The following is a 25,946-nucleotide window of genomic DNA, read 5'->3' on the forward strand; positions in this document are numbered from 1 at the left end:
AGTTCATATATTTAAAAAGAATAAAAGTCTACAGCAAGGAATGAGAATGTTTTAGCTAAAGACAGATTTTTCTGTTTATATAAGAGATAGTTCAGATAATGAATATATTCATACAAAACAAACAAGCTCATCTAGGGTTCTAGGTTGAAATTTAATATGCAGTGGTGGTTTTTTTGAGTCTGGATGAAGCAGTGAAGAACTTTGTTTTTAATAAAATTCTTATCCAAAAGTCTTAGGAAAACATCCTACAGTCAATTGCCTTTAAAGGAGAACACACATGGGTCTTGCTTTTAACAGCCAACTCCTGTCAGCAATAACTTCCAAAAATAAAAAATATCTTCTGGGGACACATAAATCTTCTCTTGGGCCTTGTGTAATAGGGCTTTGTGTTGTTTCGGGTGTTCCGGGGTGTCCTAGGGTAGCCTTCAACCCTTCCTTTTGTGTCTCAGAGCAAAGCCTCAACATAACTGTCCAAAAGAAGGATCAGCATTCCAGCTGGTGCCTGCCTGAAGTGGTCAGGAGGAGGGAGACTGTGTTCCAAGGCATTATGCATGAGTGATGAAGAGTACATAACATTTCTGTTCATCAGACTCTCTAAGTGGTTTTAAACTTGCTGTAATATCCTTGCTACTGCGGAAAGTGAAAAAAACTATAAAACTCTTCAGAGTAAAAGGTTTCAAAGTGTCATCTCTTACAGGGCAAGACCCATATCTTGTCTGATTAAATCTGTATAGACCTGTTCTGTCCTCTCTTCACTTAAATTGGTTAGCTGCTTTTTAAATTTTTGAGAATATCTAAATTGGCTTATTGTTTACCCCCTCTCTGTTTAGGAGTATCAAAGCTGCCACAGTCCCGGGCAGGGTTTGTCCTAAGAATTGCTAGCTATTTCTTATGGCAGAAAGCAGAGACCCCCAAGTTTCACAATTCATCCATTCCTGTCATGTGGGGGGGAAATTCTGCTAGTAATAAGCAGAATTGGGTCTTGTAGGCTTTTCCAATCATTAAAAGTTTCTATTATAATGCATTCTCTTAGGAAGTGTCTTAATATTAATTGATAGCTAGTGCCCATATGGCCATGATGAAATACACATGGGGTAGGAATGGGAATAGTTGGTTTTAACTTGGGAGATGAAGCAAAAAATGAATAACAATATATGTCACAATTTTTTCGCAAAATGAAATCTATTCCTGAATCTCTGAATACCAAAGTGCAGACATGAGATGTCTACAATGGAAGAACCTTCAGGTGAATAGTTTTTACCTTTGAGCTGATATGACTTGATTTGGTCAAGCTCCTGGAAGTCAGGTAGACGACCCTGAAGGAGGAAGATCAAAAGGATTGGTTATGAGTATTAATAATTTTTATTTCAATTTCTAAAATAATTACCACATTACAAAAATTAATATATAATTTTTGTCCATTTTATGTGTTGCCTTAAACTCCTAGTAGGGAATATTCTCCCATCAATATAGATTGTTTATAGATTGTCTTGGAGAGTTTTCTGAGTACACTGAGGATAACATATATTTGAAAGGAAAGACTCATGACCAGGGCTTAACTCCATGGTAGCTAGGTGATAATTATTTAGATCACTAGACTCATGATTGTAAGACCTGATTTCTAATCTTGCTCCAGACACTTTCAGTTTCAATAACATTTTCCTTTCTAAGGCGGTCTAGTTCCTCCCATAAGAAAGCAATGCCATTGAATAGATCTATTCTTTCCTAAAAACTGGCAGTACCTCTGCAGAGATTCAGAGGGGAAAAAATTTCACTTTTAGGCTAAAGCAAAAAAAAAAAAGGTATGGGACATTGTGGTCCGGTAAAGGAACAAATCAATACTGGAGCAAGGAACTCCAGATCATTCATATGGCTTCCATAAAAATAATTTTCATTTCTTGTATTGCAGTCTTCCCTAAGTAGTCAGTGAATTAAAAATCTAACCAGATATATACTTTTATATTGGGTTGGGTTAGTCTCAGTTCCTACTTTCAGTCAGTGGAAATTCATGTACTCTTTCTGATGCCAAAGCTAAGTGGGATTATGGGGGAAAAATAAGATGACTGCTGGGTGTTACAGAACCAGAAGAAGCTTTATCCTCACATGCACTTTGATTCCCTGGAGGAAGTCTAGACAGGCTAAACATGAAGGGCAATCAGAAAGGGTAAATTAGAATACTAAAGCTATAACTTAGTAATACTAAGTAGCACCTATTTTTTTAAAAAAAACAAATAAATCTATAAAAACCTGAACTTAGAGTGAAAAAGAGTGCAAAACAATTATTTATGTTATGAAAGGTGTTTTTAAGAGATTTTCTTAAATATCAAGTGTATTAAAAACAATGATTTTATTGACAAGTATTAATTTACATAGCTAGAACTTGTCAGAGTGCAAAGATAGCATATAGCCAGGCACAACTGCCCTAGTTTTAAGGTAAAGAAGCCATAAACCTCTTTTTTTTGGTTCATTTTTGGCCATATGCATAGATGTCCACAATTTGGTTACAAAGACATTGGCAAGGGGGCAAAAGAAGGTGATTCTACTCTGTGGTTCTGTACTATCTTTCTTTGCTCTTGAAAAGTTGTGTATATCACACATATACTAGGAGATCTTGTTATTTACAGAAATCATACTGCAAATTTCTCTCTAAAGAAAATATTTAATTTCTCATTCATCTTTTCAATTATCAGGTTTGCATAAAGTTGGCTGTAGATACTTCTAGACCATGATGCTTAAGTAATCCAGAATCACTAAGAAAGGAATCATGAATCCTTCCCCAAAATTTCTTGCTCTTAGTTCTCTGGCATCATAGACATAGGAAAGGTTTGTTATCCTCACTTACAGGGACAGAATGTAGTTGGAATGGCAAGTTCCCAATTAATGATGGTTTATTTCTTATCATATAAACTGATGGGCATTAGAATGGTGTTTAATAATATGACTATCTAAATACTACAGTGAAAAAAAATTTTAAGCAAATTCCCATTTAAAATATGAATAATCCAATATTTCTGAAAATCCAACTGAAACATTAAAGAAATTGAATATTCAGTGACCTGTATCCACTCCCTACTGTAAAGAACTCAGGAAATATAGCTCTAGGAAATATGGATTTAGGAAATATCCTCAGGAAAAACATTCGCCTAACACTAGCTTACCAGAGAAGCTACTGGGTGATAAGGGAAGTAAATCCTGGATTTAAGTGTCACGAAGATCTGAGTTCAAATCCTGTTTCAGAATTCTTACTACCTGTGACCCTGGGTAAGTCACTTAACTGGTTCAGCCTCATCTATAAAACTGGAATGATAATAATAATAATAATAATAATAATAATAATAATAATAATAATGATAATAATGATAACAATAATACTATTACTGTTGTGAGGATCAAATGAGATAATATAACACAAGTAATTTACTTTGCAATCTTTAAAGCACTGTATAAAGGCTGTTATATATTTGTGTATATAATATATATATATATATAAAATAAGGCATATTGAATATGAAACTTCCTATTTGATTTTGAACTAACTTGTAGCACATCATTTTAACTGGATTAAAAAGTCCTATTGTAAGCAGAAAATATATCTAGTCATTTATTGAACATTAATTTCTTCCTCAGGATCCAGAATTGGCTATAGTGATCAATAGCACATGCTCTGAAATTTCTAATACTGATAAAAACCTTTTTCCTTCAAATATATATGGATGTATGTATTTGTAGAATGCATGTATATACCTCTGATTGCCATTTGTCAATATAACCAAAGTCTGAAATAACCGCAAACTACTAGGAAGAAAAAATACAATTCATATCTGTCACAGATTTATATCTTATATATCTCTGGGACACACTAATTATATGCATTGAAAGTGCTCCTCTAGGTAGGTGTTGTAAAAACAAACAAACCAGTTCTGGCATCATTCTCTAACTAAACAGGTCTTAGGGAGGCTTAAGGTGATCCACCCAGAAATTCAGGAAGAGTCCCCCAGAGTCCATACTTGATTTGTTAGAGTACATTTCTAATTTGAAACTATTTCCCTTTAAGCTAGTGAACAAGGTGCAGATCAAGTATGTCATATTCTCACCTTTTGGAATCATCATCATCATCATCATCATCTCGTCATTCACATCCCGGGACCTGATTTCCTAACCAAAAGAAACAGTGCCCCATGAGCCAATGTGTCCCTTTCGTGTATCTAAATTTAAATATCCAGTTGGTAGTTAAATTAAGACCTGACCTTGCACAACCGAAATATAAGCAGGGATCTGCATAGAGGAAAGTATTACCCATGACTTCTCTAGAATCTCATCAAAAGGAACATGAGACTGCTGTGGTAGAAAAAGATTATTTGTGTCCTGATTGGTTCAAACAGCTATCAGTGACAAAACAAATGAGCTGCCAGCTGAGCTGGGATGGCTGTGCCAAACCGAAGGAACAAAATGCAGTCTTTTAAACAGCTATGTATAATGGAGAGAGTACACAAAATGGCCCAGTGGGACTAACTTCCGGTTCAGTGCTTATCTTAATGACAAGACTCAAGCTCATCTTTATCAAATTTTGTCACAAAATTGAAACTTCAACAGTATAAAAAAAGTCATGCCAAGTCTTAGGTAATACCAGGCTTGTTATTTTTCTGAATTGAATGGAGGTTGGTGACTCAATTTTTGTCTGGTGAGATTTTAATAACTTTGAATCCGAGTAGGTAGAACCAGATAATGTCACTGGCAATTACTGACTATGTGACCTTGGGCAATTAGCATTAATGGTCTGGTGAATATTTAATAACTTTCAATCTGAGTAGGTAGAACCAGATAATGTCACTGACTAACTGCTGGTTTGTTTAAGAATCCCCAGGTAAAGGAATTGAGGATATAAATTCTAGGAAAGTGGGCGGTAGACATAAAATGAGAAAGGAAAAGATACCACCACAATAACTGGGAAAATTCACTTGATAAGTATCAAATCAGAGATTTTTTCTTCACCCAGTTATGTATCTAGATTGACTCAGGAAATTGTGAATCTTATATCTAGTATTTGTATACATTTTATATATGTGGGAATGGTGGGGTTGGGGGTGAGAAGGGTTAGGAGGGTTCCTTCCCTGATCAAAATAAAATGCTTGAGAGCTGGACTGTTTTGATTTTGTCATTGTATTACCAAATCTTGTAGAACACCTTTCACATAGCAGAGGCTTAATAAATGCTTGCAGAATTAAATTGAATTTCTCAATTTAAGTTCAATGTTTCTATTCATTATAAATAAAAAAGCAAAGTGCTTTTCCATACTCTTTCTGGAATCAAACATCAGAAGAAAATTTGTATGAAGCTAATGCTACTTGCTGGGACTTCTGGTGGGTCTGAGTGCTGTATAAAAATAGTAGTAGTAGTAGTAGTACTAATTTTGTTGTTGTTCATTCAATTCAGTCTGACTCTTCATGACTCCATTTGGGGTTTTCTTGGCAAAGATACCAGAATGTTTTGCCAATTCTTTCTCCAGCTCATTTTATAGATGAGAAAAGTGAGGCAGGAAGGGTTAATCAACTTGTCCAAGGTTACACAGCTAGAAAGTCTCTGAGGCTAGATTTGAAATCAGGAAGATGACTGCCTTACTCCAGGCCTTCTATTCACTGCACCACCTACCTACTCTAATAGTAGTAATAACTAAAATTTATCTAGTGCTTCAATGTTTACAAAGTGTTTTACAAATATTATATCACATATCAGATATGAATAGAGATAGACTTTGGATTATTTTACTCCTACCCTAACTTTGGAATAGTAAGTATGAATCTTAAAAACAGTGACATGTTTAAATTAGGAGTAGAAGAAAAAATTGGCAAAGAGTCTTTCTTTAATCTTTTGGTTCCCAGAAAACTCTTTCCTAGATGTGACTAATTAGCCTCACTTCATAGGCCTCCAAGTTCAGGAGGGTCTTCTTGGGCAGTGACTGTTCTTGTGACTGCAATAAATATTTTTTAAGTTGCTGTGTAGTGGCAAAAGTACTCAACTTGGAGACAGGAAATCCCTTTGGTCTAATTCCACTTTCTACACTTAGTAACTCTATGATCATCTGTCTGTCTGTCTGTCTATCTATCTAGCTATATTTATCATCTAATAAACTGCGATAACTACTTTGTATGCTATGCTCATTGCTTTTTTTTCCCGTTCTCACGAGTCACTAACTATGTAACAACAGTTACTCTTCTGCCCACCTAGCTTTGGTTTGTCACCTGGTATCTGTTTGGGTATAGGGGAAAGAGGATCCTTCATTTTAGTGACATGTCCAGCCTAGAAAGGGTGAACTTTAATAATGCCTGGAGTTTTCTGATGCCAGCAGAGTAAGGACATGCCCACATTCCATTATTGAAGCCTATTAGCATTAAAAATAGGTCTAGCAGCAAGGTGCACTGATATTCTGATTACACCAAATGTACAGTCGAAGGCTCTTTTGTTTCACTTTTGTGGTTTTTATAATGTGTATAATGTGCTCTGACAGGAGAAAGTCTATTCTGTTTGAAAGACAGTACTAGAAAATGTTGTATTGGGACACGTGTCATCCAGTCCTGGTGCTCTATTTCCTGAGTGACCCTGAGGGCATCATTGTTGTTCTGGATGTCAACCTCAAAGGCAAGTGATGTATCTCAAAACATTCTACTTTCCTTTAATTATTTATTATGGATCTGCCATCCATGAATGCAGCTGAACCTTTTCAAAACTATTTCTTTTAAGCCTGTGCTAAAAGCTCATTGCCTACTATTTGAACTAGTACTTTTTATGAGTCCTAAATACAGTTCTTTCATACTTTAAAGGCTCTTTCCTTCTTCATCATCATTATTATTAAAATTAAAAAATATTTAATTTAATTTTTAAAATTAATTTTATAAAATTATTAATGTAATTAATGAATATTTTAAAATATTTATTAAATTCTTACCAAGTAGATAAAGCACTGGGCTGGTCTCTGGAGAATTAAAAGAGAAATAGGACATGAGCTCTGATCACATGGAGCTTGTACTTGAGTGGGGGATGGAAGTGGTGACAATACATCCACAAATAGATATAATCCAAACTGAAAAAAGATATACATGTGAGAAATGCAGAACAGAAGGTGATGGCACATCAGAAGACACACTAGAGGATTTGTGAAGTCTTCATTGAAGAAGGACCTTTGGCCCTAAGTTTTGTTTCATTTGTAAGAATAAAAAGTGTGAAGGGCTTCCCCCCCCCCCCCCCCCCCCCCCCCCAGGAATGAGGAACATCATGAACAAGATTCAGAGGTGGGGAAAATAGGTATAATAGTCGAGTGGTGCAGTGGATAGAGCTCCAACCCTGGAGTCAGGAGGACCTAAAAATATGACCTCAGACACTTGACAATTACTAGCTATGTGACCTTGGGCAAGTCACAACCCTGACTGCCTCCTAACCAGGGCCATCTCCAGTCATACACACACACACACACACACACACACACACATCTGACCATTGGTGGCCATCTGACCAGATGGTTCTGGAGGAGGAAGTGAGGCTGGCGATTTAGCTCAGCACCCCTTCATGTTCATGTCCCTATGTCATGGTCTTCTTTGAGAATAAAGGATAAACATCATCATAACAGTTGATATTCATATAAATACTTTGAATTTATAAAGAACTTTATATACATTATCTTATTTGACTCTCACAATAGATCTCCAGGAAAGGTACTGCAGGTTTTACTAATTTTTATTTTACATACAAAAACTAAGGCTCAGCTGGACTAGGTGACTTAATCTAGTCACACAGCTTGAAAATGCTGGGGGCAGATTTTAAAATCCAGGCCTTTTGTCTCAAAAGTCCAACATTTCTTAGTACATCATGCTGCTTCTTGGGATAAAAAGAGCTTCATTTGAATGTAAGTATAAGGAAGGGGCAAGTAAGAGATAAGGGTGGAAAGGTCTTGCCTAGCAAGGCAAGAAGCATTGATGGCTCACTAGGGCAGGGTCCTAAGAAAGCAGCAGCAGCTGCTGTTCTGAGATGTACATAATTACTTAACCACCAGTGGGGGGGGGGGGGGCATTAGCAAATAAATTTAATAGGTGTGGAGTAATGGCATGTTCTGGTTTTTTCCTCTTATAGAAGCCATCATGGTTCTACTGGTACAGAATGAACAAGAATAATGAAAGAAAAAAAAAAGGAATAAGGCAAGACAGTCTTTGCAGTGAGCAAGTATGGCACTGATGGTTTGTAATCCTTCTATTAATATGCCCTCCATAAAGGAAAAGGAATAGGAAGAGTGTGTCCTACTGAGTGCATTTCTCTGGGTTTGCTGTATGCCCAATGGGATAGTCTTTGACCATTCTTTTTTGTTCAAGGCATGATGACAGAAAGAGTTAGAGCCAATTTCACAAGGTAGGGGGTAGTACCAAACTGTAGAGGCATCTGCAAAAGACAAGTGAATATTTTTGTATCCTAAGGAGCCAGCAACAGGGAAATAAAACCTCTGGATTCTGGTCCCTTAAAAGTCTTGAGAATGGGAGTGATGATTGATCATTTCTGTGTATAAGGATATGTTAATTTGATTTTAATGAGAAGAAAGCAAGAGGATGAGGGGAGACCAAATAAAAAGGCTATCATACACATCTCAGTAGGTAGTAAGAAGGGCTTGGGGAGAGGGGGCAGAGCCAAGATGGCAGCATGAAGGCAAGAATTTCTGGAAACTCATTCCTCAAAAAACTCCAAAAGCTGTCAAATTATGACTCTAGCCAAAATTTAGAAGGGCAGAATCCGTAGAAAAACTGAGTGATACAATTTCCCAGTCCAAGACAACTTAGAAGTTCTGCAGGAAAGGTCTTTTTCATTGGACCAGGGGTTGGAAAAAATCTGCAACTGCAATGGGGCTGCTGAGTATCATCTCCGATGATCTTCCATTTCTTCTACCACAGCCCAAGGATCACTGGGAACAGCTTGAAGGGGTGGTAAGAGAACTCTGCCTCACCAGAATGAGTGCAGAGTTAGTGCCGGCCTCAGAGCAGCCCTGTGGTGAGAACATGCAGCAGAAATCAAGGAAGCCAGCCTGCACATCCAAAGCACATCCCACAGACAGTAAAGGGCTTGGGGGAGCCTACAGAAATCTCTCTGCTCTTCCTGGGGCAGGACTCTGATGTTTGTCCACACTCAGATCCAGGTTGCAATTTGGGCTCCCATACTAACAAAGCCAAGCAGGGACTCTCCTCACAGCTTGAGGACAGAGAGGAGGGCCTGTGGTCATCCAGATACCAAAGGACAGGAAAGAGAGCAGTCAGAGACTCTCATAAGACCTTGGAAGAATTAAGATCCCAATGGGGTGTCCCCCAAAACCCTCCAAAGCCTTGGAAGTTCAGTAAATAAGTCATAGGCTGAGGAAATGAGCAAACAAAAGAAAAAAGAAGAATCTGACCAGAGAAAATTAACATGGAACATTTAGAAGATGATAAACTTGAAGCTTCTGTACCCATAGCCTCCAAAAGAAATAGAAAATGGGCTCAGGCTATGGATGAGCTCAAAAAAGATTTTGAAAAGCAATTAAAGGAGATGGAAGAAAAATTGGGAGGAGAAATGAGAGCAATGAAGATAAATCATGAAAACCAAATCAGCAGCTTGGTGAAAGAAATACAAAAAATATTGAAGGAAATAATACATTAAAATCAAGTTTAGGCCAAATGGAAAAAGCAACACAAAAGGCAAATGAGGAAAAGAATGCCTTAAAAAGCAGAATTGATCAGCTGGAAAAGGAGATTAAAAAACCTCTCTGAAGAAAATAACTGCTTCAAATGCAGAATGGAACTAAAGAAAGCAGATGACTTTGCGAAAACCTTGAAAGAAATAAAACCGTACCAAAAAAGCCAAAAATTAGAAGAAAATATGAAATATCTCATTGGAAAAAACAACTGATCTAGAAAATAGATCCAGGAGAGATAATTTAAAAAATTATTAGGCTACCTGAAAGTCATGACCAGGAAAAGAGCCTAGATTTCATTTTTCCAAGAACTAATGCAGCAAAATTGCCCTGAGATCCTAGAAGCAGAGGGTAAAATAGAAATTGAGGGAATTCACTAGTTACCTCCTGAAAGAAATCCCAAAAGAAAAACTTCCAGGAATATTATAGCCAAATTCCAAAACTCTCAAGTCAAAGAGAAACTACTAAAAACTGCCAGAAACAAAAAATTCAGCTACCATGGTTATATAGTCAGGATTACATGGGATTTGGCAGCATCTACATTAAGGGCTCACAGGGCTTGGAATATGATATTCCAGAAGGCAAAAGATCATGGTTTATAACTGAGAATCAACTACCCAGCAAAACTGAACATCCTATTTTAGTGGAAAAGATGGACTTTCAATGAAGCAGGGGACTTTCAGACTTTCCCATTGAAACAACCAGAGCTGAACAGAAAGTCTGATCTCCAAGTACAGGACTCAGGTGAACCATAGAGAGGGTAAATGAGAAGGACTAACTATGAGGAACTTAATAATGTTGATCTGTTTGTACTCCTGCATGGGAAGAAGATATGATAACTCATATAAACTTTCTCATTCATAAGAACAGTTAGAAGGAGCATATATAGACAAGGCACAGGAAGGAGCTGAATATGATGGTATAACATAGTAAAAAGATGGAGTCAATGGGTGATAAAGGAAAGTACTGGGAGGAAGAGAAAGGAAAGGAAGAAGGGGCTAAAATATTTCACATAGGAGTTAAGAAAAAAAACTTTTTCAATGGAGTGGAATGGGGCAAGGCAAGGGGGGAATGAGTAAGCCTTCATTTTCATCAGAAATAGCTCAGAGAGGAAATAACATATACACTTAATGGGGTATAGAAATATATTTTACCCTAGAGAAAAATGAGAAGAAAGGGATGGAATAAGGGGGGGATGGGGAGGGAAGGGTGGGTGATAGAAGAAAGGGAAGATAGTGAGAGGGTATTTAGATACAACACACTTTTGAACAGGGACAGAGTGAAAGGAGAGAGAGAGAATTAAATAAATGAGAGTGGGAAGGAATAGAGTGGAGGGAAATATAACTAGAAATAGCAACCATGGGAAAAATAATGAAGCAACTTCTTTAGTGGACTTATGATAAAGAAGGCAACTCATCCCAGACACAGAGCCATTGGAATCTGAACACAGACTGAAGTACATTTTTTTTCCTCTCTCATTATTCTTGAAGTTTATCATCTTCTGGGGGGGGGGGGGTTATGCTTACTCTCATAACAAGATTATTATTATGATATAAAATAAACCAAAAAAAGAGACTGAGGGGGAATAGGAATACTATAGCTTAAAAAGAAAAGAAAAGTAGTGGAAGATTATTGAATTTAGATTTTTTTTTTTTAAATCACAGAGAAAAGGACATAAGGAAAGCCAGAGAGATGCATAGGCAATCAAGGCAGCTTTGAAGGCTACAGATTAAACAGAAAAAACAAATTGAACATAAGAGATCTATAGTTTCATGTGCCTTTCTCTTTTTCTATTCTATTATGTATATGGAAATGCCTATTTTCTTAGTATTTGTTAAGTTCACAATAAAGTTTTTGAAAAGAAATATTCATAAAAAAGAAGGGCTAAGACTTGGATGTGATGATGATGCTAATAATAATAATAATAATAATAATAATAATAATAATAATACAAATATTATCTCATTTGATTCTCACAAAGGTAGATGCTATTATTTTTCTCATTTTATAATGAGTTTGCTGCAAAGAAGAGCATCATGCTAATTACAACAAACCACAGAATACAGAGCTTCCTCAAAGACTCATCAGAGACTAGGTTAACAGGATAAAACCAATAAACAGATGAAGAATGCCAATTGCCTTGAGCGATGATGTCAAATTCAAATAGAAATGCGGGCCATTAAACCATATATTATCTATGTTATGTTGTGTTTTTATTTACTTTGTTAGAAATTTCCCAATTCATTTTAATCTGATTTGGCTACATTGGAAAGGGTTGCTGGCTGCATGGACACACTGCATATTTGACACCCCTGGTTCAGACTATTACTTATATGAGTTGATTCTTAAGTGTTCTGTATATCTTGGATAGGAACTGGGGATGAAAAATGACTGGACCCAGAATTTAATAGGCGGGAAAAAAAGCAAGTTGAATTGCATTTGGAAATCCTGTAGTACTTTTAACAGTTCCAAGCTGCTCCCTAAAACACACACACACACACACACACACACACACACACACACACACACAAATACCATTTCGTGTCAACATTCTACTGCTAATATTGTATGACTACAAACCATTCAGGAATATAATCCCTGATGGACCAAATTGCATATGATAAGAGGCTCACAGAAGATGTAAACAAGCTACAGTCTATTACCAATGATAACTCAACTACAATAAGAAGCATAAAAACAGTGTCCAGTAAATATATATGATTGAGAAAAGACATGAATTAATAATAATATAAGGAGTGAAAGACAGCTCATGTGTTGCACTACTCTTTTGAAATGTTCAGTAACCTAATGCCTCTGGAATGCCAGGCAGATCTTCCATGGAGGACAAATGGGATTGTGGACAAGAATCTACAGAGAATGAGAAAATGTAATGAACTGTACTCTGTATTGGAGGAGTGCCCACATCAATAAAATGAGAAATGCAGTTGGACTAGACCAAATACACAGAAGAGAACATGGATATTCTTGTGTTTGAGGTGATCCAAATTTGAGAGAATTGAGGGATCAATTCTCAAAGTTTTTGAAGGAGAGGAAGATATTAATGATTTGGACAATACACATACCCCCATACACAACTTAATATTACAAAACATAGGAAACCATGAAAATATCAACAACTCCTGACCCCTATGCCTACTTTTCCATCTTTATAAAAGTTTATGAGAATAATATTTACACAGAGCAAGGATATTCTTGATGAGAAAGAAACAGATTCATAAGTGATATTCTATAGTAGTACATAACTTTACTGTCATACAACTAAAAGATGTAATGAAAACAAGATTCCATTGGACTGACTGTTAACTATAAAAATTATTTGATTCAGGAGAACAAGACTTACAGTCTATATTCTAATAAGGAATCTTCTGTGCATATGAAAAATTATTCAAGATTCTTTCAAATATATTACAAAGATATCATTGACATAGGACTATGTATATTTGCTACAGGTATTCAATACTCTCATGGAGGAGACCTAGGATAGAGTTAAAGTCAGAAGGATTTCTTGTAATTGGGGAGGTTCTTCATATGCTACTAATAGCAAATGACATTATTTATATTGTGTCTCAAGATTCAACAAATCTTCTCCAATGAAATTCATAATAATTCAAAACAGATTAGTTTAACTAACACCCACACTGGGAAAAAAAGTGGATATAATTTGGGTTCCTTTTTACATATGAGTTGGTTTTAGGTGAACTCTAAGCCCCCTTCCAATTCTATATGATTCTATGAGAAAGATTTTTTCTTTCTTTTTTTTTTTGGATCAGTAATACATGATCACAAATCTTTATGGATAGAAATGTATCAGCAGAAAAGAAAAAAAATGATGTTGCACAATAATATTAGAATTGTTGGAGCTAGATTCTAGAAGAAGCTGTTGCTTAGAGACAGCTACGTTTCCCTCCCTGAGAAGTCAGTGCTTTGATAGGTTGTTCAGGGTAACAGAACTAGCAAGAATTAGAGCTCTTGGCCCTGAAGTAGGCTTTTTTACTCTTCCAGTGCTTTTTCTGGAACTGTAAAACCCCACACTAATATAAACTTGGGAGTCTGTGAACAAAGGCAGCGCTCCTAATTGCTCAGTCTTGGTGCCTTCATATTTTAAGAGACTGGCTTTTATGGGGTGCTATATCTGAATCTTCATTTCAGGAACTATGCTTTAGCCTTTGCAAAGTTTTACTAGGTGAAAATACTAGAAGTTATTCTTCTTGCTCATAAACCCATGCTTTGAGGTCTTTGGGTACTGTAACTTCATAAGAGGATGATGGCTCAGACCAAGGTTGGCCTTGCAAACTTCTCATACAATTTGCACTTGAAGGGCCCTGACTACAGTTCCTTATATGTAACTTTATTCAGTAAGGTCCCTCATGAAACTCAAATGGAACAAACAAAATATTATAAAAATACATTAATAAATATGTATGTAAATATTTAACAAGAAAGGAAAAGCATTATAGTGTAAATATATGTGTGTGTATGCTAATATGAGCATTTTTTTTATTTACTCAAAAATCTATCCAGGGATATATATGTGTATATATTAATATATGTGCAAACCCATATATGTATGATGAGGGTTGTACAGAAGGCAATAGAAAGCCATGTGGTAGCTGTGAGCAGTCCACAACAAATAACCAGAAACTTCAAAGAACAGGAGTAAGGGATGTCATCAAGAATCTGCATGACAGGAAAAGATGAACTGGTGACATGGCCTGAGCAAGGGCTGACCAAAGGACTCCCCTAACTGATAACCTTCTTGAAGACTGGAGAAAGCAAAAAATCACCTCTAGAATACCTATAGAGAACACTTAGAAGAACATGGATAATAACCTGTAATACAGATAAGAAGGCTTGGATAGATTAAGAGCCTACCTCATTAGTGAGAAAGTTCTAATTGCTGTGATCACAGATCCGTTTAGGTACATATCGACATATAGCTATCCTCTGGACTTAAATCAGGCAAGATCTTACACCCTTCCAATCTTTACTCTTGCAAGTAAAGTATTGCAGATTTTTAAGCATGACTCAACTGCCCTCGTACCCAATTATATTTTATTTCTAGGATGATTGGAGATCTATTCCTATAGTAATTTTACTAATTACTAATTTACTAATTGCTAATATCATCTATTGAAAGTTTTCAAGCATCATTAAAACATCAATAGTGACTTGTGACCTCCAAAGCTCATGAACTACACAGCAAGCCATAGAACTTTTGAGCATTGTTTACGGGCATATTCTCAGACATTACAATCCCTATATACATTCTATCCAAGAATTAGAGGAATTATGCAAGTGCAACATAAACTTGTGATCATTCACTGGATTTCCAGAAAACTAAGATCAATACCAAATTGAGGTCAGTTCTGACATGGCTGGTTGCCATGTCAGCTAGCACCACCTAGTAAAAAAGGAGTTAAAGAGGGACTCTATCACAGTCCTATAGAGTAATCCATCATGCATTTTGAATTCTTTTCAGTCTTAAATACTACATAAATTATGAAATACTACTTTTTTCTTTTAAATAATATTTTATTTTTTCCAATTACATGTAAAGACAATTTTTAACTTTCATCTTTAAATAAAATTTTGAGTTTCAAAATTTCTTCCTCTCTCCTTCCCCTCCCTCTTCCCTAAGATGGTAAGCAATTTGATGTAGGTTATCTATGTACCATCATGTAAAACATATTTACATATTAGTCATGTTGTAAAAAAAAACAGAATAAAAAGAGAAAAAAATAAAGTGAAAACAGTATGCTTTGATCAGATTCAGACTCCAATCAATTCTTTCTCTTAATGTGAATAGACTTTTCCATTATGAGTCTTTTAGAATTGTCTTGGATCATCATAGTTAAAGCACTGCTTTTAAGAAGAGATACAGTGATGCTACTACTAGGCCCATACTCTAAAGAGATCAAAGAAAGAAGTTCCTATATATGAAAAAAAAATTTATACCATTCATTTTGTGGTACCAAAGAATTGGAAACCAAGAAGTTATTCATCAATTGGGTAATGACTAAACAAATTATGACATATGAATGTGATAGAATACTATTATGCTGTAAAAAAATGAAGAGATGGCTTCAGAGAGATCTAGGGAGACTTTATGAAATGATGTATAATGAAACAAGCATAACCAGAAGATATTCTGTGTTCCCTCTAACAATGGGAACAGCATCTCCCTCCCACCCTCCCTCTCTCTTTTCCTCTTTCCTTCCTTTCTCCAAGAGGATGAAAGTCCTGTGCACAGCATAGACAACATCAACTGACCTGGGTGAGGGGGTAGTATTCCTTTTCTTTCCCCTTTTTAGACACTATGGTCCCAAGTAATTGACTTGGGGTTTTATTGTGTTTTTTTTGGTCTTTTTTTTTATTTTTAGGCACAGATAGTAGAGTTGGACTTGAACTACGGTGACCTAGGAGGTAAGATTCCAGGCTAGATGTTACCAACCTGTCCAGGGAAGCCCCGAGAAACCAGAATCCCCAGGATTTGAGCCAAAAGATAGCCTTGCACTTGGAACTTGATGAAACTAGGCTATAACTAGGCTATGTTAAGTTGTTAACCTAGTCTCTCAGCCCCAGAGGCTGAGGTGCTAAGTCATGGGGGGCGTATATTATGATTCCCAGATGTTGGGGAAGAGATGTCTGTAAATTTATTCTTGTTTTAACTTTGAAGTAAATATCCCTTTGTAAAAGCTAATCTTTCTGTTAAATGATCAAATGTAAGTAGGGTACATGGGATCCCTAAAATTGGAGAAACACCATCAATGGAGATTTGTTTATAGAAGACCAAAATGATGTCACTATGTCCTTTGTTCTCGAAGAGGACCAAAATGATGTTAGAGTCAAATTACAGGATGTCTGATAGTGGCTGAGCTTGGAATGCTCCACCATTGACTGAGCACAAATAGTTCCTGTGAACACCTAGGGTAGGTACACTAAACTTATAAGTCTCTAGTTTCCTTTGAGCCGCTTCAATTCTGCCTTGCTCATAGAACACAGCACCCTCTCTGATGAGGGCACACCATACCGGGCAGTCCTGTGCCATTGTCTCCCATATCACACAATCAATCCAAAGTTGATAAGAGAGACCTTGAGAGTGTCCCTATATCACTTCTTCTGACCAACATGTAAGTGCTTGCCTTGTGTGAGTTCTCCATAAAATTGTCTTTTTGGCAAGTGTATGTTTGGCATGTAGCCAGCCCATTTGAGTTGTGCTCTCTGCAGTAGAGTTTGAATGCTTGGCAGCTTAGTTTGAAAAAGAACCTCTGCATCTGGTATCTTATCCTGCCAGGTGATCTTTAATCTTCCTAAGTCAATTCAAATGGAAGCAATTCAGTTTCCCAGCATGGTGCTGGGGGATGATCCATGTTCATAGGCATACAACAATGAAGTTTGCACAATAGCTCTATAGACTTTCAGTTTGGTAGTTGGTTGAACACCAAATTGAAGGTAATTTAAGCCAGTAGCAGAGAGACCAGTTATATCCAAACCTCCTTAAGTATAAGGAAGAATCCTGGGGGAGGGATGAATTGGCCTTAAGGCAAGGAAGGGAAGGGTAATCACTGTTATAAATTTGTATTATAACATAAATATTGTAAAAATGAACAATTCTGAAAACCTTAAGACTTTGATCAATGAATAATCAAGCATGATTCCAGAAGATTACTAAAAAAGAACACTGATAACCTCATGATGAAGAGATGATGGAACAATATAATGATCAACAAAATACATTTTTGGATATGACCAACATGGGAATATATTTTGCTTGACTATGCTCATATGATACAAGGTTTCTTTCTTCCTCCCTCTTTTCTTTCTTGACTTCCAGTGGATAGGGGAAAAAAATAAATGTTTATCAAAGAGAAAAAATATTTTTTCCCTATTCAGCCTTCAACTGAATGTTCAAAATGGTTTTCCTGCCCCATGGTCATATTAATATACATTTGCACAAGGAGAAGAAACAAATCATTCCTCCTCTATCCCTTGTTAGTGTGTAGGTACTTGGCAATGCCTTTAAATTTCTGTGGAGATCCTGTCCATGTATCTCAGAGTACCAAATTTAAGGGCTGTGCTTATGCATGCCAAATATCTTTTAGATATTTCTAGATATTAGATATTTTTAGATTTCTCATCAGAAGCAGTCAATTCATTTCCTCCTTGCCCAAGAATGAGATGGACAAAATTTTTCTTCTTTTTACATCTAAGCTGACTTTATCCTTGACTGAATGAGTTGCCAATAAATAACAGGCCAAACAATAACAATATAATAACTAAATAAAATGGCTGCTAGCTAACCAGATGTTGATTAGTAGCTTAATGTACTGTACCAGTAACATTGATGAGTCTTACAAGTGCAAAATTCCTGTAGGTAGCTTTGTGTAGAGAAAAAAAACAATGGAAATTCGAATTGGTAAATAGATCCTACCTACAGAGGGTCAGATTAATATGGGATCTGAGTTTTGGAGCATTCTTTTTGTTAATACTACATCAATTCAATTTTCCTTTATTTTATAATAGAAAGGATATAATCATTTCAGACTCTATGTCTCCTGGTTTTACACATATATGTAAATATACCTCTGGGATGACTGGGGTAGCATGGAGTGCCAGACTTGGAGAAAAACTGAGTTCAAATCCAGCTTCAGCCACTTATTAGCTATGTGACCCTTGTCAAGTCATTTAACCCTTAGTTTGTATCAGCTGTAAAATGAGCCAAATGAGATTATGGAGAGGCAGAAACAACTGAAAAAAATGTACAATAACTGAGATGACTGAAAGATCATCAAAGAAGACATTTTCAATTCCCTAAATTCTTTAGGGCAGAGAAAGAACCTTTCAGTTAGAGGATAATCATCTTTTTTACTGCTATTAAAAATCATAGGCTTTCAGTGGTGGCTAGATGGCACAGTGTATAGAGCACTAGCCCTGGAGTCAGGAGGACCTGAGTTCAAATCCAGCCTCAGACACTTAATAATTACCTAGCTATGTGATCTTGGGCAAGTCACTTAACCCTACTGCCTTGGGAAAAAAAAAACTAAAACAAAATCATAGGCTTTCAAGCTGGCAAGCAAGAAACTAGCCATAAGACTTTTACAGTACCTACTAATGTTTTAACTCTGCTATTTTACCTATTCAGAATTTTCTTACTTACTTGTGTGTTCCAGAGACCTCTACATAAAGCGATTTTTATGATTTTTTAACATAAAGACAATTTGCTTCTACCTAGTTCACTTAAACTATATAACAAGGGAATATACAAAATAATACCTTTACACAAGTCATGAAATAAACTAAAATTCAGACATTATTAAATACTGTGCAAGATAATAAATAGAATTATGAAATGAAAAATGATAAAGCATGTACAGGACTGTATAATAAAGCTTTTATCACTGGTGGTTTGTACAACTTTTTTTTATGAAGCTATCAAGAAATATTGGACAGATAGCAAGTGTCTGATGATAGCAAACAATATTATCCTCAACTAGTCTTTGAACTTTTAAAAATCTTCAAGTATTTGGATCTCTATTTTCATTACAAAAAGAAAATATTCACTCAAATGATGAAAGGCTTCTGACAACTTGTTTCATTGTGAACCTTTTTTGGTTTAACCTTGGATTCTGAAGCTTTCCTTTCTTCTGCAGATTTTGCAGCAATTTAATCAAATCTTCATTCAAAATACTTATTCATATTTCTTTCAGAATTCTTTAAGCCTAATTTACATAATGCAAATTTTACAGCAAGCCAGAATTATCTCCTTGGTGCCTCTCCATCCAGAGACAGCACGGTCATCACTCAACTCCACCACTAGGTGGCAAAAGCCGATCAAACTTTCAAGAGCCAGGGTTTAGCTCTGTAGAGCAGCCTCAGAAATAATTATTGTTGATTTAGTGAATCACAGAATCTCAGATTTGGAAGGTGCTCCACCTCAGAGAGCATCCCCCCAGGATTGTCCTTGCCAGGTGGTTGCCCAACCTTAGTTTGAGGTCGTCTAGGGAGAGAGAAAGCAGTCCTTTTGGGATAACTCTAATTTCTCTAAATTGAGTTAGAAGATAGATCCCTTTGTGGTGTTAATGCATTGCTCTTAATTTTGGCTCACGAGGCTAAGTAGGCCAGGCCTACTACACTGACTTCCACAGGACAATCTTTCAAATAATTGTTTGAAGACAGCTATCTTATCTTCTATTCTCTCTCTCTCTCTCCTGGTCTTCAGGCTAACTATCCTATAACTGATCCTCATATGCAATGGTTCTGAGGCCCATTTGTAGCCTGATTAAATGAAATCTGGGTACTGTCAGTTTATACAGACTTTTTCAACCTTATTTCACCTTGTTTCAGACACTTGCTATCAGTGTGGTCATCAAGTCACTTAACTTCTGTCTGCCTCAGTTTTCTCATCTGTAAAATGGAGACAATAATAGCAACTACTACTCAGAGTTGTGAGGCTCAAATAAGATTTATAAAGTGCTTTTTAAACAATATATATATGAACAACATATGATTTGAGTCTTGCAGCTAAGTGGTGCAATTGATAGAGCACTGAGCCTAGAATAAGGAAGACTTGAGTTCAAATTTGGCCTTGGATACCTAGCTGTGTGACCCTGGGCAAGTTACTTAATCCTGGTTTCCTCTTCTATAAAAATCTATAAAATGAGCTGGAGAAGGAAATGGCAAACCATTCTAGCATCTTTTCCAGGAAAACCCAAATTGGAATCATGAAGAGTTGAACTCATCCAAAAATCAACCATGTTGCTAATGTAACATCACCTCCATTTTCCTTTATAAGTGATATAAAGCACTATATAAAGATTATTATTGTTGTTGTTACCTGCCCTTCCTATGCTCTAGTCAATTTATTGCAGTGGAAAAAATCCAGTTCTGGTATCAGTCATAACCTAGCTATGAATCCTACCCCAATCCGATGACAATACAGTGATTTAGAGTCATACCTGTATTTGAAACTCAGCTCAGAAACTGAGTAGCTGGGTAGCTATTCAAGCTCACTGAGCCTTAGTTTCCTGCTCAGGAGAATGAGAATGGTGTTGCCCATGGTTTCAAACTCAAAGCTGTTGTTAGAAGAACTATATATGAGATAATATATATATAACACTTTCTAAAACTTAAGTGCTGTAAAAATGCCAAATGTTAGTTACTATCAGCTATCAATTGAACCTGAGGAAGAAATGATATAGTAGGACATGAAAAGATGTCATATGGAGGAAGGAACAGACAGAGTATAGGAAGAGGAGAAATGGGTAGAAGGGGCAGAGACAGCTTTAGGTGTGACATAAGGAAAAGTTCCCAACACTTACAGGTATCCCAAAGTAAAAATGGGATGCCTTAGGAAGCAGTTGCCTCTCACTCATCAGGGTTCTTCCAGAAGAGCCTTGGCCCCTACTTGACAGACATGTTAGAATGGAGTGATTTTCCAGTATGGAATGGGCTACGGGGCTGTGGGGGTCTCTTCCAACTCTTAAAATACCATGAATTCAAAACTATTCAAAATCATTAGCCAATAAATATTTCTTATTCTGGAAAGCAATATAAAAAAAAACAACAACTGGCTAATGAGTCTGCCTTGGCTTTAGCTGCAAGACCTTGATTCAGGACAGAGTGTATGAAGTAAATCTCCTAGAGTGCATATCATAGTAACGATAGGTTGTTTGTTTGTTTTTTAATTCAACCTAACATTCAGGGCTATCTGTTAAGGAAAGCGGCCACCCCTTTTAACACTATTTCTTTTTAAATCAGTCCTGTAATTTCAAAGGGAGAACATCCCAAGGAGAAACTCACTTTACTAATAAAGATCAATATGTGCCTTGTAGATTAGTCTTAAGTGAGTTTCTAGGGATATGGGAAGTTAAGTGACTTTCCCAAAGTCACAAAACCAGCATGTCTCAGAGGCAGGACTTGAATCTAAGTCAGGAAGATTTTGAAGTCAACTATATCATGCTGCCTCTCATTCTTGGCTATAGACTATTCTCCAAAAAAAACCTTAGTGCAGTTTTAGGCTGTAATAATTTCAGAATCATATATGCTACAAAGTTACAAAAATAATTAGAAAGTATACTACTTAATTTTTTAAATATGTTAATTTTTAAACAATACATTTTTAATTTTCATTTTCACAAGATGGCACATTCCATCATTATGCATTATATGTATGATAGCTTTTTGATGACACATTCTCAGATCAGAATATTGGGAGGAAGGACTAGGGAAAGGAAAGAAACACTTTGATAACTCTATATTATTATATATGTTATGTTATATTATATTGCCAAGGACTTTACCAATAAAATATCTCATTAGAACCTTACAATCAACATTAGGAGATAGGTCCTATTATTATCCCCATTTTAGAGAAAAGGAAAATGAAGCAGACAGATGTTATGTGACTTAACTTTAAAGTTTGAAAGACAAGAGAGTGTACTATTGTTATATTCAAGATATATTTTTGAATATAGTTTAAGGCAGAATATATTCCTATAGAATCCTTAGTTATGTGTTCAAGTGGACTTGCCCAAGGTCACACAGCTGGGTAATTATTAAGTGTCTGAGGCTAGATTTGAACTCAGGTCCCCTAGAGCCAGTACTCTATCCACTGCACAACCTAGATACCCTAATTGCAATTTTATGTAACTCGTCAGAAATCTATAAAAAGGTTAAAACAGATTAGAAATTCACAATAATACAATCAGAATCTTAACCCTCATAAGGACCTTCAGCACTATCTAATTTTACCATCTTACATGGTTGCTTTGTTTGAGCGATGAGACAGCTGAGGCATAGTCCAGTAGAATTCAGGAAATCCTGGAAGGTTAGGAGTGTTTCAGTTTTGTTTTGTATTCCCAGTGCTTTGCATGGCACCTTATTGAATTAAATTCAATTACTTGTCTGATCTCAAAGTTAGTCAATGGACTAGAACTTCGGTTTCTTCACACTTTACTCATAATCCAAAGCTCACTCCATATTCTCAGCATCAATACTGTAAGGGAAAAACACCTTTTGTTACCTTCAATAATAGTTGTTAGGATACCCTACTTAATACTGAATTCCATGCGTTAACAGGTAATGTTAGAGTCAGAAGCTCCAGGGAAGTAACTGCCAACCAATAATAAGCATACATGTAAAGCGCTTTTCAAATGTTAGTGTGAACTGGAGCTAAATTTCTAAAATGTAATTTTGATGAAAATTTTGAAAAAATTAATACTAGATCTTCTGTAAAATTAAAACATTTTCATTAGCACCCTTCAAACTGATATAAAAACTTTATTCTGACATCTCTCCTATTCATCTTCATTAGTAAGTGGGGAAAGTTGATATGTCATTGTTATACTAGTGCTTCTACTAAAAAATATTTTAAGTACTTATTATTTTGAGTCTGAAAGGCAGTGTTGTCTAATGGACAAAGAGTAGGCCTCAAATCTAATTAGTTCTACATAGAATTTTCACTGGTTGTGTCTGGACTCTGGACAAATCATTTAACTCCTAAGTTTTCTAGGCAACTCTCAATAAGTTGCAATGAAAGTATGCTACTGTGATAGAAAGTTTCCTCAAGAAGGAATGTTCATTATACCAATGAAATCACAGATCTAGAAAATTTTCTCAATTTTAAGTTGTTTTCTTGCCAAAGATACAGGAGTAGTTTGCCATTTCCTTCAGTTCATTTTACAGATGAGGAAACTGAGGCAAACAGGATAAAGAGAATTACCCACAGTCACAGTTAGTGTCTGAGGCTACATTTAAACTCAGGAAGTTGAGACTTCCTAGCACCAGACCTCTTCACTGCACCACCTAGTTGTCCCAATTTTAAGTAGACTTTATTTAAAATTAAATTTTATTCATTTTTTATGAATGAGTGGACCTCTAGAGAACTCAAGTAAGGATTAAGAATTTAAGATATGTTAGAATTGAAGGTAAATGAAAAGGAAGACTTGTCCTTAACCTTTGGCTATTTTCCAGGAATTAAGTCAAATTGGGTTTTTATTTATTTTATTTATATACATATTAATTATTTATGAAGTGAGCTATTAATGGGTCACAAAGGTAATTCACACAGGAATATATATACCCCAAAGAGGACTCAAACAATCATATAATTCCCAGTTATTTGCCCAGAAGTGGATAAACTAAGTTTTAGTGATAAAAATGTATGTATGTATGTATATATATGCATTATATACATATATTTTCATTTTATTAATTTTCCTCTGTAAAAATTATTGTGGATTTCTACAGATACAGTGAATTGCATATTATTATTATTATTATTATTTGCATTTTCTAGAATGGTGCTTTGCACAGTCTATATACTTAAAACATATAGGAAAGAGGAGCTGGAAAAGATTTTAGGGTTTGTTTTTTTCCCAACTCCATTATTTTCCCTCCAAAATAAATTATAGTAGAATGAAAAAAAAGGCCAGGATACATATGCAATTGCAAAACCAAATTAAAAGAAATTACTCTTTTACTAATTGTAAGAAAAATAACTTTCATTCTTTGAAATTATTGGATATAGATGAGAAAATATTAAAGGAAAAACTTAAAGGAATTTCACAATTATGCATGTATGTATGTATGCAGGTACATAAAATTCTCTTTAAGACTGACACTAATCATCTTTAAATCTGAGCTCCTGAGAAATAAAGAACCTTTTGGGAAATCTCTTAGATAAAAGATTATAACAGATCTTCAAGACAAAGAGACATAAGACGGTAACAAAGCCTATTTGAAGTGCAGAAGGAAGGCATAGCTTCAGGTAATATATCCTAAACAATAAATAATTTAAATCTAGTTAATGAATTCACTCACAATCTTTAAGATTAGCTACTAGAGGGGAAAATAATTTCATGCAAAATCTCTTTGATAAAAGAACAAAACAGCTGGCATCTAAGGCCTACAGGAGAAAAGTGAGCATGTGAAATAAAACAACAGAAGAGATTATTATAAATTTTAGGTAATCCCTCCAGAGGCTTCAACATCCCATCAGGTCTTTAAAGCTGTGTTACTGGAGAAAGAAAAGAAAAGATTTCTGATGGGACAAGAAAGAATAACTTCATTCTTCTTACAATCCCAAATAAATTATCAGCAAGGTAAAGTGGAAAGAGAGATAAAACTGAGTCATGGGACATGAATTCAAACCCCATATTGCCACTTATTATCTCATAAACCCTAAGCAAGTCACTGAACTTTACCCCCCCCCCCACCTCAGTTTCCTCCTGTGTAAAATGAAGGGGTTGAATTAGATGCCTAATAAGATCCCTTCCAAATCTAGAAGTATGGCCATTGGACCTTTCTTGTCAGTGCTTTCAATAGATCTAGAAATGCATCAAGTGCTACATCATGGACCTTGGGCTGAAAGTAATCAAACCAGGCCAGATGCTAAGTTCTATGGAGTTCCCTCAGATAGTTGTTTATGCTCATCTTTCATTCTTGAAGAGGAACAATGACATGAGGGTAGTGTTTTGATCTATGTGTAGATTTAAGTGAGGCAGAACTGTGTAAAGCTGTCAGGCTCACTAGCCTCAAGGGTCATCAAAGCCCATAGCAAGACATGAGACTGGTGAAGGCTCAGGCCGCGGTGGGTCAGAGAAGTAGCCATAGCAGAATGAGTTAAACAACCATTGATGACCTTTAAGACAGCAATTTCAGAAGAGGGAGAAGGGAGGGAGATGGAACTCTGTATCCTATATCCCTCTTTTACTGACCTCTTAGGGGACTTTATTTGGCTTCCATCATAAGATTTAAAGTAGGAAGGAATGACAGGAGTTGTTCTACATGGGATATTTTAACAGTTTTGTAGTAAGTAGTCCAGTGAAGTCTATGAACCCTTTCTCAGAATAAGGTTTTTAAATGAATACAATAAAATACATATGATTACAAAGGAAACCAATTGTATTGAAATTCAGTGGTCAAAATATATACATTTAATAATATTTATAAGTAGATTCCAGATTAAGAACTATTTGAATCCAGTCTCAAGCCCAGAAAGATAAACAGTGGTTAGCTGTGAGTACAAGTCTTTCTTTTTGTACTATCATAAGCTTTATTCTACCATAGAATAAAATGATTAAAATTTTTATAATGTCACACACATAAAGGCATGAATCCAGGGAGTCACTGTTAACTCTCAATACATTCTATAGAAAACTAGAATTGATTTTAATGGGGACAAAATGAATTACTTAATTACTATGACTCACTTGAATTGACTCTC

The 25,946-nt window shown here is 35.8% G+C and overlaps 1 protein-coding gene across 4 annotated transcripts in view; it reads right to left on the reverse strand.

The window, feature by feature from the left end:
• The window catches only part of ASB15 (ankyrin repeat and SOCS box containing 15), a 59,740-nt gene extending 37,036 nt beyond the window's left edge, over positions 1-22,704 (reverse strand). The window contains exons 1-4 of one of the 4 annotated variants that reach the window (XM_074193800.1): positions 22,480-22,704; positions 6,944-6,970; positions 4,095-4,155; positions 1,262-1,316 (exon numbers count right to left, since the gene is read on the reverse strand). The gene's annotated coding sequence lies outside the window, so the exon portion shown is untranslated. The other 3 variants (XM_074193801.1, XM_074193799.1, XM_074193802.1) reach the window with 3 other exon arrangements.
• Positions 22,705-25,946: the final 3,242 nt, after the last annotated feature.

Source organism: Macrotis lagotis, chromosome 7 (genome assembly GCF_037893015.1).
Source record: "Macrotis lagotis isolate mMagLag1 chromosome 7, bilby.v1.9.chrom.fasta, whole genome shotgun sequence".
NCBI classification, from domain to species: domain Eukaryota; kingdom Metazoa; phylum Chordata; class Mammalia; order Peramelemorphia; family Peramelidae; genus Macrotis; species Macrotis lagotis.